This window comes from Lolium perenne, chromosome 3 (genome assembly GCF_019359855.2).
Source record: "Lolium perenne isolate Kyuss_39 chromosome 3, Kyuss_2.0, whole genome shotgun sequence".
Lineage (NCBI taxonomy): Eukaryota > Viridiplantae > Streptophyta > Magnoliopsida > Poales > Poaceae > Lolium > Lolium perenne.
In genome coordinates, this window is record NC_067246.2 from 163,394,707 (window position 1) to 163,410,983 (window position 16,277).

A 16,277-nucleotide genomic window follows, 5' to 3' on the forward strand; every position below is an offset into this window, starting at 1 on the left:
TGCTCGATGGGATAGATCGCAAAAGGAAGAGGGGTTACAAGGTGACCTGCAAGTTATACTGCGATGATGGTGGTGGTGTTGGTGGTGGTGGAGATCGCCGGAAGACGAGGTCGAAGGAGGACGCGAGGAGGCGTCCTGGTCTGGGGTCCGGTTGGACCGGCTCCCGGACCGGCCTGTCCGGTTGCCGCCCGGCCAACCGGGTTTTGTGCTGGCCCGTCCGGCTCAGTGGCCCGGTTGACCGGTGCCGAAACCGGGTTTCGCGGGATGAAGCTTTCTCTCTCCTGTTCTTCCCCAAACCAAATCCAAATCGACCAAAACGAAGGGAAACGATGGAATCGGAGGCTCAAAGTTGGGGAAATAGTAGATCAAGCACAACAACACCAGATCCTCGGACCAAAACCACTCAAAACGCAACCAAATCACAGATCGGTCAAGAGGCAATTTGGGGCTATTTTTGGGGATTTTTTGGAAAATTTTCTAGGGACGAAATCGGGTGGGTGGGAGGTCAAATCCGCGGTAACCAAGAGCTGCTGATACCATATGATGAGGTCTAAGACCCCGTGTGTGGCCCGATCTCGCGGATTGACTTCGAAACCAAGGGGGAAGATGGGAAAACGCGAGGAACACGAAGAACACGGCGATGAACACGAGGAACTCCGAGACTCACGCACACACACACCCCGATACACCCGATGCTTACCTCCGTGGCTCGATGGACCACGCCAATAGAATCTCCGAGGAAGAGACACGCGGTAGAATTCCCCGGGGAGAGATTGGGATTGGAGAAGAAGAGCTTGGTGAGGGAGAGAGAGTATCTTGTACTAGAATCTCACTCAACAAGTTCCAAATCAACAACCAAGGTGCCTTGATTACAGAGGGATGATACCCAAGGGAGACTAAGCTCAAATTTAGGTTTGAGTTCAAAACAAGTCTAAAGAGCTAATGAGGGGTCCCAGCTACTTATATAGTCATACATGGCCAGCAAGGGCGAACAGGTACGCGAATGGATAAGTTAAGGCAGTTTGGTGGGGCATTCTCGTCAGGTCCGGTTTGGGGCCGGTCTGACCGGGCCTGGGACCGGGCCGTCCGGTCATGGGTCCTGGCCGACCGGCGCAAACCGGAAGCTACGAAGTTTCCGGTCGTCGTCCGGTACGAGGGAGCTGGCCCGGTTTGCGCCCGGTCGACCGGGCCTATGACCGGGGCGTCCGGTTGTAGGTCCGGTCTGACCGGGTCCTGGACCGGCCAGCGTCCGTCTCTTCCTTGGAGCGCTTCGTGCGACGTTGGCTTTGGCTTCATGATCATCTCCATGTCCAGTTGCTTCTCTCCTTCCCTTGACCTTGGCGTCTCCTCCTTTCCGTGGTCTTGACGCGCCTTGTACCTAATGACACATAGCACGTCGGCATGAGGTAGCAATCCATCCAAAGGGGTACCAAGATCAAGGGTGGTGAGGAGCGAGTTCACCTCATCATGAAGAGCTTTGACTCGGGCTCGTGTCATCGGTCCACTTGGGGGACTTGTTGGTCTTGGTGTAGCAACGTCGGTGACCGGGGCTACATCACATACACCTTCAAGGTCAACGACAAGAAGTTCGAGTTGCGCCCGATGACTCCTAGCCAAATCATCGCGGACAATGCGAAGGCTTTAGCGAGGGCACAACTCCACACCCACCATAGTGAGATGAGAGGAGAGGGAGCGACCCACCACAAAGAGAGTGAGCGCCACAAGCCATATATGAGTGAGTCCAAGAGTGTCCTTCTAGCCACCAAGAGTGAGTGGAGAGAGCTCCAAGAGAACCCATCCACCATATTGCACTATGTGCTCATATGCAAGGGACCCGCGTCGGAGACTAACGACTTAACCAACATTCCTCCGCCTTTGTTGTCTCTTTTGCAGGAATTTCAAGACGTCTTCCCCGACGAGCTCCCTCATGGACTACCACCACTCCGCGGCATAGAACACCGCATCGACCTCATACCCGGCGCTCCGCTCCCAAACCGTGCCGCCTACCGCACCAACCCCGAAGAGACCAAGGAGATCAACCGTCAAATTCAAGATCTCCTCGCCAAAGGGTATGTCCGTGAAAGCCTTAGCCCTTGTGCGGTTCCCGTGATCCTTGTGCCTAAACCGGATGAGACGCAACGGATGTGTATGGATTGTCGCCCCATCAATGCCATTACCGTCCGTTACCGCCATCCCATTCCGCGTTTAGATGACATGCTAGATGAACTTAGTGGTGCCACGATTTTCTCTAAAGTCGATTTGCGTAGTGGTTACCATCAAATCCGCATGGCTATTGGTGATGAATGGAAAACGGCATTCAAGACCAAACTTGGTCTCTATGAATGGCTCGTTATGCCTTTCGGCCTTTCCAATGCACCATCTACTTTCATGCGCCTCATGAATCACATCTTGCGTCCTCTCATTGGCAAGAGCGTGGTTGTTTACTTCGATGATATTCTTATTTATAGCAAAAACCTCGAGGACCATGTGCAACATGTGAGAGAAGTCTTGTGCATCTTGCGCCATGAAAAGCTTTATGCTAACCTCCCCAAGTGCACATTTGCTCAAAACAAATTGGTTTTTCTTGGTTTTGTGGTTTCCGCTAATGGGATTGAAGTTGATTCTTCCAAGGTGGAGGCCATCCATAATTGGCCTACCCCTACAAATGTTGGCCAAGTCCGAAGCTTCCATGGACTTGCCGGGTTTTACCGCCGCTTTGTCAAAGACTTTAGCACCATTGCTTGCCCTTTGAATGAGCTTACCAAGAAGAATGTTCCGTTTGTTTGGGGCAACGCCCAACAAAATGCTTTTGATGAGTTGAAGAAACGCCTTACCGAAGCTCCACTTCTTGTTCTTCCAAATTTTGCAAAAACTTTTGAGATTGAGTGTGATGCAAGTGGGCTTGGTATTGGTGGTGTTCTTATGCAAGAGGGCAAACCCGTGGCATACTATAGTGAGAAGTTAGATGGCGCACGCCTCAACTATCCTATATATGACAAGGAGCTCTACGCTTTGGTTCGTGTTCTTGAAGTTTGGCAACACTATCTTTGGCCAAAAGAGTTTATCATTCATTCCGACCACGAGTCCTTGAAATATTTGAAAAGCCAACACAACTTGAACAAACGACATGCAAAATGGGTCGAGTTCATTGAGTCCTTCCCATATGTGATCAAATACAAGAAGGGCAAGGACAATGTTGTGGCGGATGCTCTTTCCCGCAAAAACACCCTTTTGCTAACTCGTTTGGATTTTCATGTTTTGGGACTTGAAGAGATCAAAGAACTCTATCCTTCCGATTCTTTCTTTGCTCCCATTTTTGAGAAGTGCTCCGTTGAGCGAGGAGTGGATGATTTCTATTTGCATAATGGCTATTTGTTCAAAGCCAACAAGATTTGCATTCCCGTGTCTTCGCTTCGAAAATTGCTTTTGCAAGAGTCACATGGAGGAGGTCTTATGGGCCACTTTGGCCGTGACAAGACATATGCCATGCTCTCAACCCACTACTATTGGCCAAAGATGAAGCGAGATGTGGAGCGCCTTTGCCGTCGGTGCACAACATGCTTACAAGCTAAGTCTACCTCCAACCCTTATGGTCTTTACATGCCATTGCCTATTCCTTATGCACCATGGACCGATATTAGCATGGATTTCGTTCTAGGCTTGCCTCGCACTAAGAATGGTCGTGATTCCATATTTGTTGTAGTGGATAGATTCTCTAAGATGGCTCATTTCATACCTTGCCATAAGAGCGACGATGCTTCACACATTGCTTCATTGTTTTTCAGGGAAATCGTTCGCCTACATGGAGTACCACAAAGCATTGTGTCGGATCGAGACGTCAAGTTCATGAGTTATCTTTGGAAGTCGATCATGGCGAAGTTTGGAGTCAAGCTCTTGTTCTCATCATCATCGCACCCGCAAACGGACGGCCAAACGGAAGTGGTCAATCGAAGCCTCTCCACCCTCCTACGGGTCCTCGTGAAGAAAAACTTGAGGTCATGGGAGGAGTGCCTTCCCCACGCCGAGTTCGCCTACAACCGCGCCAAGCACAAGACTACATCAAGGAGCCCCTTCATGGTCGTCTATGGCTTCGAACCTTACACGGCACTCGACATACTTCCGCTTCCTCTCCACGAGCGCATCAACATGGACTTCGACAAGCGCGCCGCCGCCGTCAAGAAACTACATGAAGAGACAAGGGCAACCATACAAGAACATGTTCTTCGTCAAGCCAACCGCCTCAACGCCAAGAAGAAGGCAAGGATATTCGAAGAAGGAGACCTCGTTTGGATCCACCTCCGAAAGGAAAGGTTCCCTCATGAGCGCAACTCCAAGCTCAAGCCAAGAGGAGATGGCCCCTTCAAGGTCCTCAAGCGCATCAACGACAACGCTTACGTCATCGACATACCAACATCCAAGTACTTGGTGAGCAACACGTTCAACGTCTCGGACTTGTCACCCTATCATGGAGATGAGGAGGTGCAAGAGTCGAGGACGACTCTTTCCCAAGGGGGGGGAGATGATGTAGCCCCGGTCACCGACGTCGCTACACCAAGACCAACAAGTCCCCCAAGTGGACCGATGACACGAGCCCGAGTCAAAGCACTACATGATGAGGTGAACTCGCTCCTCACCACCTTTGATCTTGGTACACCTTTGGATGGATTGCTACCTCATGCCGACGTGTTATGTGTCATTAGGTACAAGGAGCATCAAGGTCACCAAGAGGAGGATACGCCATGGTCAAAGGGAGGAGAGGAGCAGCTGGACAAGAAGATGGACATGAAGATGGACATGGAGCTGGACAGGAAGTCGCCCGAAGAGCGCAAGGAAGAGAAGACGGACGGCCGGCCCAGAACCCGGTCGACCGGCTCGACCGGACCACCCGGTCCACAGCCCGATCGACCGGCCTCGACCGGACCGCCCGGTCAAGAATCGGGATTTGCGCTCGTGACATCCGGCGCCATCCAGGGGACTTGGAGCCTCGTCCGGTCGCCGCCCGGTCCCAGGCCCGGCTCGAAACCGGACCGCCCGGTCACAGCCCGGCCGACCGGCCTCGACCGGCCCGCCCGGTCCACAGCCCGGTCTGACCGGCCTCCTGACCGGCCTGCACGACTTAAGTTATATTTTCGGCCCGAACTTACCTTTTCGGCCCATGACGCCTTGTAAGACTATAAATACCCCCAGGACGCCCCTTTAGCTCTTTAGACTTGTTTTGAACTCAAACCTAAATTTGAGCTTAGTCTCCCTTGGGTATCATCCCTCTGTAATCAAGGCACCTTGGTTGTTGATTTGGAACTTGTTGAGTGAGATTCTAGTACAAGATACTCTCTCTCCCTCACCAAGCTCTTCTTCTCCAATCCCAATCTCTCCCCGGGGAATTCTACCGCGTGTCTCTTCCTCGGAGATTCTATTGGCGTGGTCCATCGAGCCACGGAGGTAAGCATCGGGTGTATCGGGGTGTGTGTGTGCGTGAGTCTCGGAGTTCCTCGTGTTCATCGCCGTGTTCTTCGTGTTCCTCGCGTTTTCCCATCTTCCCCCTTGGTTTCGAAGTCAATCCGCGAGATCGGGCCACACACGGGGTCTTAGACCTCATCAAGAACTATGTTGTGTATGTTAGTGGAAGGAGACTACCCCGTACCCTTACCAAGGTAAGATAGTATTGAGGCAATCCACCAAACCGAAAGCAAGATCAAGTGTATCGGGGACACACGCAAAACCACACGCAAAAGCTAGCAAATATGGTGTTAGGCGAGTGTTGTGGAAAGCCAAAAGACAAATCCAAGATCGAGTATGTTGTTAAAAGTGGGTAAAGTCCAAAAATCCAAATGTCAAAGTGAAGATCACTATAAACACGGAAAAAGATGTGGAACACACACACGAGATAAATGGGGTTAGTGCAACCAAAAGTGAGCGGAAAAGTGTATGTATAAGTGCTCGGTGTCACACTAACACAAGGAGAGCCAAAGCTTTGGTTGCAAAGGAAGAGACAACAAGATTCACACGTGGCCTCTCTTCTCCTATCTCTCTTTGCTTAAAAGCTTTTTCTCTTTTGTATATGGCGGCACTTGCACTCGTTTGTATCTTTGGTGGCACGTGGACACTTTGTATGTATGGGCGTATGGATGTATGGATGTATGGTGCTACTCGCACTCTTTTTGTGTTTTTGGGGCTTTTTCACACACGATGATGGTGTTAGCCTCGCTTTTGCTATCTTGCCACACGAGTGTTTGCTTGGGTGCCTTACTCAACGCGACACACACACCTCACAATGCGGGGCCACGTGCAATGTCTCGCAACACTAAACAAGCAATGCTCGATGGGATAGATCGCAAAAGGAAGAGGGGTTACAAGGTGACCTGCAAGTTATACCTGCGATGGTGGTGGTGGTGGTGGTGGTGGTGGTGGTGGTGATCGCCGGATGTCGATGTCGAAGGGGCGTTGCGTCGCCCGGTCGGAGGCCCGGTTGGACCGGGTTCTGGACCGGCTTGCCCGGTTTGCCGCCCGGTTGACCGGGTGTTGGGCCGGCTCGGCCGGTCGTGGGCCCGGTTGACCGGCTGCTCAACCGGATTTCGCGGGATGAACTTTCTCTCTCCTGTTCTTCACGAAAACCAAGCCAAATCGACCAAATCGAGGGGAAACGATGGAATTGGAGGCTAAAAGTTGGGGAAATAGTAGATCAAGCACAACAACACCAGATCCACGGACCAAAACCACTCAAAACGCAACCAAATCACAGATCGGTCAAGAGGCAATTTAGGGCTATTTTTGGGGATTTTTTGGAAAATTTTCTAGGAACGAAATCGGGTGGGTGGGAGGTCAAATCCGCGGTAACCAAGAGCTTCTGATACCATATGATGAGGTCTAAGACCCCGTGTGTGGCCCGATCTCGCGGATTGACTTCGAAACCAAGGGGGAAGATGGGAAAACGCGAGGAACACGAAGAACACGGCGATGAACACGAGGAACTCCGAGACTCACGCACACACACACCCCGATACACCCGATGCTTACCTCCGTGGCTCGATGGACCACGCCAATAGAATCTCCGAGGAAGAGACACGCGGTAGAATTCCCCGGGGAGAGATTGGGATTGGAGAAGAAGAGCTTGGTGAGGGAGAGAGAGTATCTTGTACTAGAATCTCACTCAACAAGTTCCAAATCAACAACCAAGGTGCCTTGATTACAGAGGGATGATACCCAAGGGAGACTAAGCTCAAATTTAGGTTTGAGTTCAAAACAAGTCTAAAGAGCTAAAGGGGCGTCCTGGGGGTATTTATAGTCTTACAAGGCGTCATGGGCCGAAAAGGTAAGTTCGGGCCGAAAATATAACTTAAGTCGTGCAGGCCGGTCAGGAGGCCGGTCACACCGGGCCTGTGACCGGGCAGGCCGGTCAGGGGGCCGGTCGACCGGGCCTGTGACCGGGCGGTCCGGTTTGACGGGCCTGGGACCGGCGCGACCGGACGAGGCTCCAAGTCCCCTGGATGGCGCCGGATGTCACGAGCGCAAATCCCGGTTGCTGGCCGGGTGGTCCGGTCAGGAGGCCGGTCAGACCGGGCTGTGGACCGGGTGATCCGGTCAGGGAGCCGGTCGACCGGGTTCTGGGCCGGCCGTCCGTCTTCTCTTCCTTGCGCTCTTCGGGCGACTTCCTGTCCAGCTCCATGTCCATCTTCATGTCCATCTTCTTGTCCAGCTGCTCCTCTCCTCCCTTTGACCATGGCGTATCCTCCTCTTGGTGACCTTGATGCTCCTTGTACCTAATGACACATAACACGTCGGCATGAGGTAGCAATCCATCCAAAGGTGTACCAAGATCAAGGGTGGTGAGGAGCGAGTTCACCTCATCATGTAGTGCTTTGACTCGGGCTCGTGTCATCGGTCCACTTGGGGGACTTGTTGGTCTTGGTGTAGCGACGTCGGTGACCGGGGCTACATCACCTAGATGATGGCTCATGCGACTTGGCATGTTGCTTGTGGCGCCTTGTGGAGCTTGGAGAAGAGTGTCGATGACGCTCATGATGGGGACGCTCTTGATGCTCCATATGGTGTACTTGAAGTCGACGATCTTGTGCATAAGCACTCTCATGGTGGCGCCTTGTGGAGCTCGTAGACGAGTGTCGATGACGATCATGATGAGGATGCTCTTGATGATCCATATGATGGTGCCATCGTGGAGGTCCTCCATCTTCATATGTAGCTCCATTGGCTAAGTAGGGGTATGTGGGAGCATCGGCGTTGTTCAAGGTGGAGTCGAGGTGGGGCTCCGCCATGGTGTCGATGTCGTAGGCGTGGCGTTGCTCCACCATGTCGTCCATGCTTGATGAGCCATTGTCGATGTAGAGCTCGTCGATGTCATCCTCAAAGTGGTGCTCCACCATGTCGTCCATGTTGGCGATGCTCGCGGAGCCATAGTCGGTGTAGAGCTCCTCGATGTCGGTCATGTTGGCGATGCTCGCGGAGCCATAGTCGGTGTAGAGCTCCACATGTTCCTCCACAACCGCGGTGCTTGAGGAGGTGTCCTCCTCGGAGTTCTCCATGTACTCCTCCGTATCCTCATCTTCGCTATCCATGTTAGCACGATGGTATGTATATGGTGTATGTTAGTGGAAGAACACTACCTCGCAATCTTACCGTGGTATGACAAGATTGGGGTGATCCAACAAACCGAGAGTTAGAACAATTGTATCGGGCACTCACACAAAGACACACGCAAAAGCTAGCAAATATGGTGGTAGGTGAGTGTGGTGGAAAGCCAAAAGACGAAATCCGAAATCAAGTTTGTTGTTAAGAGTGGGTGAAGTCCAACGAAATCAAATGTCAAAGTGATGATCACTAGAAACACGGAAAAGATATGGAACACACACACGAGATGAACGGGGTTAGTGCGACCAAAAAGTGAGCGGAAAAGTGTATGAAGCCCTTAAGCAAGGGTGCTCGATGTCACACTAACACAAGAAGAGATCAAAGCTTTGGTTGCAACGAAGAGACAACAAGATTTACACGCGGCCTCTCTTCTCTTTTTCTCTCTTTTGCTTAAAAGCTTTTCCCTCTTTTGTATTTGGTGGCACTTGCACTCTTTTGTATCTATGGTGGCGCTTTGTACACTTTGGTATGTATGATGGCACTATGCACACTTGTGCTCTTTTTGTATTTTGGCGGCTTTTTCTCGCACTATGTTAGCGTTAGCTCGCTTTTGCTATCTTGCCACACGAGTTTTGCTTAGAAGCTTTACTCCACACGACACACACACCTCACAATCGGGGCCACGTGCAATGTCTCGCAACACTCAATAAGCAATGCTCGATAGGATAGATCGCAAAAGAAGAGGGGTTACAAGGTGGGGTGCAAGTTATACCTAGATGTTAGGCGGTGTCGGAACACACAACTTGCGATGAAGGCGGTGATATCAAGAGTACGTTTGCAAGTCCGGGGTGCCGAGGATGTCGTCGCTTGCTTCGAAGCTGCGGGTTAGTGTCACAAACAAGGCACTCAAACCGGAACAAGCAAACACAAGTTAGCGGAAGAAATGGGTCAAAGTAGCTTGGCGGCGGTGGCGGTGGTAAGCCGGTGGTGGGTGGTGTCGATGCCCTTGCGGTTGCGGCGGAGGTTATGGGGCCGCGGTGATGTTTCCCGGTGGTTTGGGGAGGGTGGCGGTGCTTGCCGGTGGCGGAGAGGGTGGCGGTGGTTGGCGGAGGTGGTGGTGGAGGTGGCGCCCGGTTGGCGCCCGGTTGACCAGGCCCTGGACCGGCCTGCCCGGCCCATGCCCGGGGGACCGGGTTCTGGCCCGGTTGGCGCCCGGTTTGCGCCCGGTTGGCGCCCGGTCTGGCGCCCGGTTGACCGGCCCTGGCGCCAGGCTGTCCGGTCACTGGCCCGGTTTGCGCCCGGTTGACCGGATTTCGCGGGGCAGAGTTTTTCTCTCTCCTGTTCTTGAGCGAAATCAAGCCAAATCGACCAAAATGAAGGGAAATGATGGAATTGGGGGCTAAAAGTTGGGGAGATAGTAGATCAAGCACTCCAACACCAAATCCATGGACCAAAACCACTCAAAACGCAACCAAATCGCAGATCGGTCAAGAGGCAAATTAGGGCTATTTTTGGGGATTTTTGGGGAAAATTTTTAGAGACGAAATTGGATGGGTGGGGGGTCAAATCCGCGGAAACCAAAGGCTGCTGATACCATATGATGAGGTCTACAGCCTGGTTTGTGGCTCTGATGCCATATGATGAGGTCTAAGACCCCGTGTGTGGCCCGATCTCGCGGTTGACCCGAAATCCAAAGGGGAAGGAGAGGGAGAGCGCGAAGAACACGATGAACACGAAGAACACGAGGAACTCACGCACGCACACCTACCCGATACAACCGAGACTTACCCCCGTGGCTCGATGGACCACGCCGATAGAATCTCCTACGGAAGAGACCGCGGTAGAATTCCGAGGAGAGAGACCGGTGTTGGAGAAGGAGATCGGAGAGAGAGAGAGAGAGTGCTCGCACTAGAATCTCACTCACAGATCTAGATCAACAACAAAGGTTGCCTTGATTACAGAGGGATGAAACCCTAGGGAGACAAAGCTCATATTCATGTTTAAGCTATCATCTTGTCTAAAGAGGTAAGGGGGGTGTCTTGGGTCTATATATAGGCCTACAAGACAACACATGGCGAAAAGGTACATAAGTGGGTAACTTAGGCAGTTTGGTGGGTAGTTCCCGTCGGATCCGGTCTGGGGCCGGTCAGACCGGGCCTGGGACCGGGCGGTCCGGTTGTGGAGCCGGTCGACCGGTCGCCAACCGGGCAGGTCGGTCTGGGGCCCGGTCGGACCGGACTCTGGGCCGGCTGGGCCTCCTCCTCCCTCTTCCTTCTTCTCTTCTTTCCTTCTTCTTCTTCCTTCTTCCTTGCACCATGATGAATGGCTCCTCTTTCCTTCCCTCGCTTACGTGCACCATGGGTGTTCCTCCTCTCCGGTCCTCGATGACTCTTGTACCTAATGACATATAACATGTCGACATGAGGTAGCATTCCATTCAAGGTATCTACGAGGTCGAGTATCGAGAGGAAGGAGTTCACCTTGTCGCGTGTAGCGTGGGTGAGGGTTGAAGGTCCACTTGGGGGACTCTTTGGCCATGGTGTAGCGTCGACGATAGGCGGGGTTGCACTTGATGGTCTTGGTGTAGCGACATTGGTGACCGGGGCTACATCATCTTATCATACCACCCCGGCAAGCACCGCCACCCTCCCCAAACCACCGGGAAACATCACCGCGGCTCCATAACCTCCGCCGCAACCGCAAGGGCATCGACACCACCCACCACCGGCTTACCACCGCCACCACCGCCAAGCTACTTTGACCGTTTTCTTCCGCTAACTTGTGTTTGCTTGTTCCGGTTTGAGTGCCTTGTTTGTGAAACTAACACGCAGCTCCGAAGCAAGCGACGACATCCGAGGCACCCCGGACTTGCAACCGTACTCTTGACATCACCACCTTCATCGCAAGTTGTGTGTTCCGACACCGCCTGACATCTAGGTATAACTTGCACCCCACCTTGTAACCCCTCTTCTTTTGCGATCTATCCTATCGAGCATTGCTTATCTAGTGTTGCGAGACATTGCACGTGGCCCCGATTGTGAGGTGTGTGTGTAGTGTGGAGTCAAGCTTCTAAGCGAAACTCGTGTGGCAAGATAGCAAGAGTGAGCTAACGCTAACATAGAGCGTGAAAAAGAAAGAAAAGCACAAAAAGAGTGCAAGTAGCACCATACACCCATACATACAAAAGTGTGAAAGTGCCACCATAGATACAAAAGAGTGCAAGTGTCACCGTGTACAAAAGAGTGTCATAAGCTTTTAAGCAAAAGAGAGATAAGAGAAGAGAGGCTACGTGTAAATCTTGTTGTCTCTTCGTTTGCAACCAAGCTTTGATCTCTTCTTGTGTTAGTGTGACACCGAGCACCCTTGCTTAAGGGCTTCTTACACTTTTCCGCTCATTCCTTGGTCGCACTAACCCCGTTCATCTCGTGTGTGCGTTCCACATCTTTTCCGTGTTTATAGTGATCATCGCTTTGACATTTGAATTTTTGGATTTCACCCACTCTTGACAACATACTTGATTTCAGATTTCGTCTTTTGGCTTTCCACCACACTCACCTAACACCATATTTGCTAGCTTTGGCGTGTGCTTTTGTGTGAGTGCCCGATACAATTGACTTTGACCTCGGCTTGTTGGATCGCCCCGATCTTATCACACCACGGTAAGATTGCGAGGTAGTGTTCTTCCACTAACATACACCATATACATACCATCGTGCTAACATGGATAGCGAAGATGAGGATACGGAGGCGTACACGGAGCACTCCGCGGAGGACACCTCCTCAAGCACCGCGGATGTGGAGGAACATGTGGAGCCCGACACCGGCTATGGCTCCTCAAGCATCGACGACATGGTGGAGCACCACCTTGAGGAGGACATCGATGAGCTCTACATCGACAATGGCTCCTCAAGCATCGACGACATGGTGGAGCACCACCTTGAGGAGGACATCGACGAGCTCTACATCGACAATGGCTCCTCAAGCATGGACGACATGGTGGAGCAACGCCACGACTACGACCTCGACGACATGGCGGCGCAACACCACGAGTACGACATCGACGACTTGGTGGAGCAACGCCACGCCGACGACATCGACACCATGGCGGAACCTCACCTAGTCTCCACAAGGAGCAACGACGATGCTCCCAAATACCACCACTTGGCCAATGGAGCTACATATGAAGATAGAGGACCTCCACGATGGCACCATCATATGGATCATCAAGAGCGTCCCCAACATGATCGCCATCGACACACTTCTTCGAGCTCCACAAGGCGCCACCATGAGAGTGCTTATGCACAAGATCGTCGACTTCAAGTACACCATGTGGAGCATCAAGAGCGTCCCCATCATGAGCGTCATCGACACTCTTCTCCAAGCTCCACAAGGCGCCGCAAGCAACATGCCAAGTCGCATGAGCCATCATCTAGGCATGGCAAGGACCGTCATCGACATACGTCACCACATGAGCTTCGCCGCCACAAGCCACTTCATGATCGCCATCGACCAACACCTTCCACGAGTCTTCGACGACACCACTCAAGCCATGGTGATGATGCACGAAGACGAGAGCCTCGACATGAAGGCGACAAACACCATCATAGGGTGTCCACCACTCCAAGGATGACAAGTGCACATCGAGCATACCTTCCTCATAAGGCGACTTCCACCTCTTGTGCCACCACCACAATGGCCTCTACCTCGCCACGTGCCTATGGACTCCGATGCTACAAATGCAAGCAACAAGGCCACCCTCCACGGGAATGTCCCAATCTCCTATGTGAGGTGTGCAAGGCCAAGGGTCACGTGGCATGGCAATGCACAACGCCAAGCGCCAAGAAGCTCTACTTCGACGAGCTCAATGCACAAGTCTCCAAGATGCCTATCGCGCCCACACTTCAAGATGAAGCTCGCCAAGGTCAACTCAAGGTTGATGTGGGTCCGAGCCTAGCTCTCTACTACACCACGACGCCACCGCTTGAGGATGACTTGGGAGGCGATGGAGTTGAGCATGGTGACCATGGGATTCTCCCTTTACCTATGGAGGCGCATGGAGTTGAGATGGTTGAGCATGGGATTTTCCCTTCAACCAAGGAGGCGCATGGAGATGAGAAAGTCGAGCCTACTCCCATATGCTTCATTGATGAGTTGGTACCAATCCCATGTGAGAATGAGAGCCATTTAGCCCACTTGAGTGAGAGTGATAGTGAGTTGAGTGACTTCCACCCCATATGTGAGTTTGAGTGCTTCCATTTGGAGGACATGAGTGATACACAAAGCGAGTTGAGAGAGGTAGATGATAGGTCCATGGAGGACATCGCATTTGCTAACACATTAACCTCTCCCTCGTTTGTGTCTTCTTATGTTACACTAGGTTCCACGGAGGACGAGTTCCCACTCATGGAGACGATGTACATGGTGCATGACGATGATGATATCTCACCATGCTTGCTCCAAGATGGATATGTCGACCACATGGATCCTCCTACTTCAACAACACCTACTTCAAATGAGTCGGACTACAAAGGTAACAACATAGGTGTTGATGATGCCATGATCCCACTAGTGGACATGATGAATTTTGAATGCATGCATGATCTTGATGACCCATTTGCTACGTCACATGCTACTTTCACTTTCCCATGTGATGCTTTGCTTGATAACATTGTTGATCATGTGGAATTGAGTGCTTGTGATACCATGACCATGCCATGCTATGAGAGCTTCAATTTTCCTACCATTGCTTGCAATATGTTACCTACTTGCTCTTTCACATGTATTGCTTGCAATGACAATGATGATATTAGCTTCCGCATGCTTTGCCCAAAATGTTTGCACTACTCCATGATCGTTGCATCCAAGATTGTGAACAATTGCTCTTTCTTATGCTTGGTATGCAAGAATGCTTATTTCATTGTCCACGAGATGGCCCCCATAGCCTTCTCCATTTTTGATGATCATGAGTACCCACATACCACACATGCACCTTCATGCCATTTGCACTATCGCCATGCATTTCATACTATCTTGCTTGACACTAATGGTGATGTGCACAAGTCTTGGAACATCATGATGGATGATGTGTTCCTCTACCATGCACATACGCTCTTTGTTTTGCTCATTCCATGTGTAGGTACCCGACCATCAACTTCCACCGCCACGGAGCATGAGCTCACGAAACGCGCAATTGAGAGCTACCCCAACAAGGACCTAACCCGCGGGATTCACGCCAAAGGGTATGTTCCCAAACGCCTTCGCCCTCGTGTGTTTCCGGCTTGTCTTGTCGAGTTTCCGGTTTGGTCCAACTCCTCGTCGCCCCTTTTGCCTCTTATGCAACTTATCTTGAAACATCTTGTTGGCACAATGATTGTTGTATGCCTTGATGTTATCATCATACACTCCGAGAATCTCAAGGACCATGTCACACATGTGAGAGACACCTTATGCATCTTGTGCCACATGTCACACAAAAAGTTGCTCTTCTTTCGATTTCTCATTTCATCTTTGGCATTTGCAATGGATTCTTTCACACTTGAGGACACTCATACTCGGCTCAAGCCAACCATACTCTCCCAAGTTCGAAGTCTCCATCGCTTTGCCATTGCACATAACAATTTTGCCCCAAATTTTGCCGCCGACACTTGCCTTTTGTTTGTTCCACTTGTTTGGGACAATGCTACACCACACATTTTTGACACCATACAACTCTTACATGCACAAATTTTTGTCCTTCCACATGTTGGATACACCCACACTCTTTTGGTTCCCATTTTTGCCAAATGCCTCTTGGAGCTTTCCCTTCGCACGTGGTTTTTCTCCAAGTTCTTCTTCGACCGCGACTACCCAACTCTACATGGGACATCCGTCATGGACTACCTCTTCGATGAGGAGAAACAAGAGTCGAGGACGACTCTTCCCCAAGGGGGGGGAGATGATGTAGCCCCGGTCACCAACGTCGCTACACCAAGACCATCAAGTGCAACCCCGCCTATCGTCGACGCTACACCATGGCCAAAGAGTCCCCCAAGTGGACCTTCAACCCTCACCCACGCTACACGCGACAAGGTGAACTCCTTCCTCTCGATACTCGACCTCGTAGATACCTTGAATGGAATGCTACCTCATGTCGACATGTTATATGTCATTAGGTACAAGAGTCATCGAGGACCGGAGAGGAGGAACACCCATGGTGCACGTAAGCGAGGGAAGGAAAGAGGAGCCATTCATCATGGTGCAAGGAAGAGAGAAGAAGAAGAGAAGAAGAAGGAGAAGAAGGAAAGAGGAGAAGAAGGCTGGCCGGCCCAGAACCCGGTTGGACCGGCCCCACGACCGGACTGTCCGGCTTCGCCGGCCGATCGCCGGCCCAGGACCGGACCACCGGTCCTGTGCCCGGTCTGACCGGCCCCAAACCGGATCCGACGGGAATGACTCCCCAAGCTGCCTAAGTTATCCACTTGCGTACCTTTTCGGCCCAAGCTGGCTTGTACCTCTATATAAGCACCTAGGACCCCTCCTTTACCCCTTAGACAAGATGATAGCTTAAACATGAACTTGAGCTTTGTCTCCCTAGGGTTTCATCCCTCTGTAATCAAGGCAACCCTTGTTGTTGATCTAGATCTGTGAGTGAGATTCTAGTGCGAGCACTCTCTCTCCCTCTCCGATCTCCTTCTCCAACACCGGTCTCTCTCCTC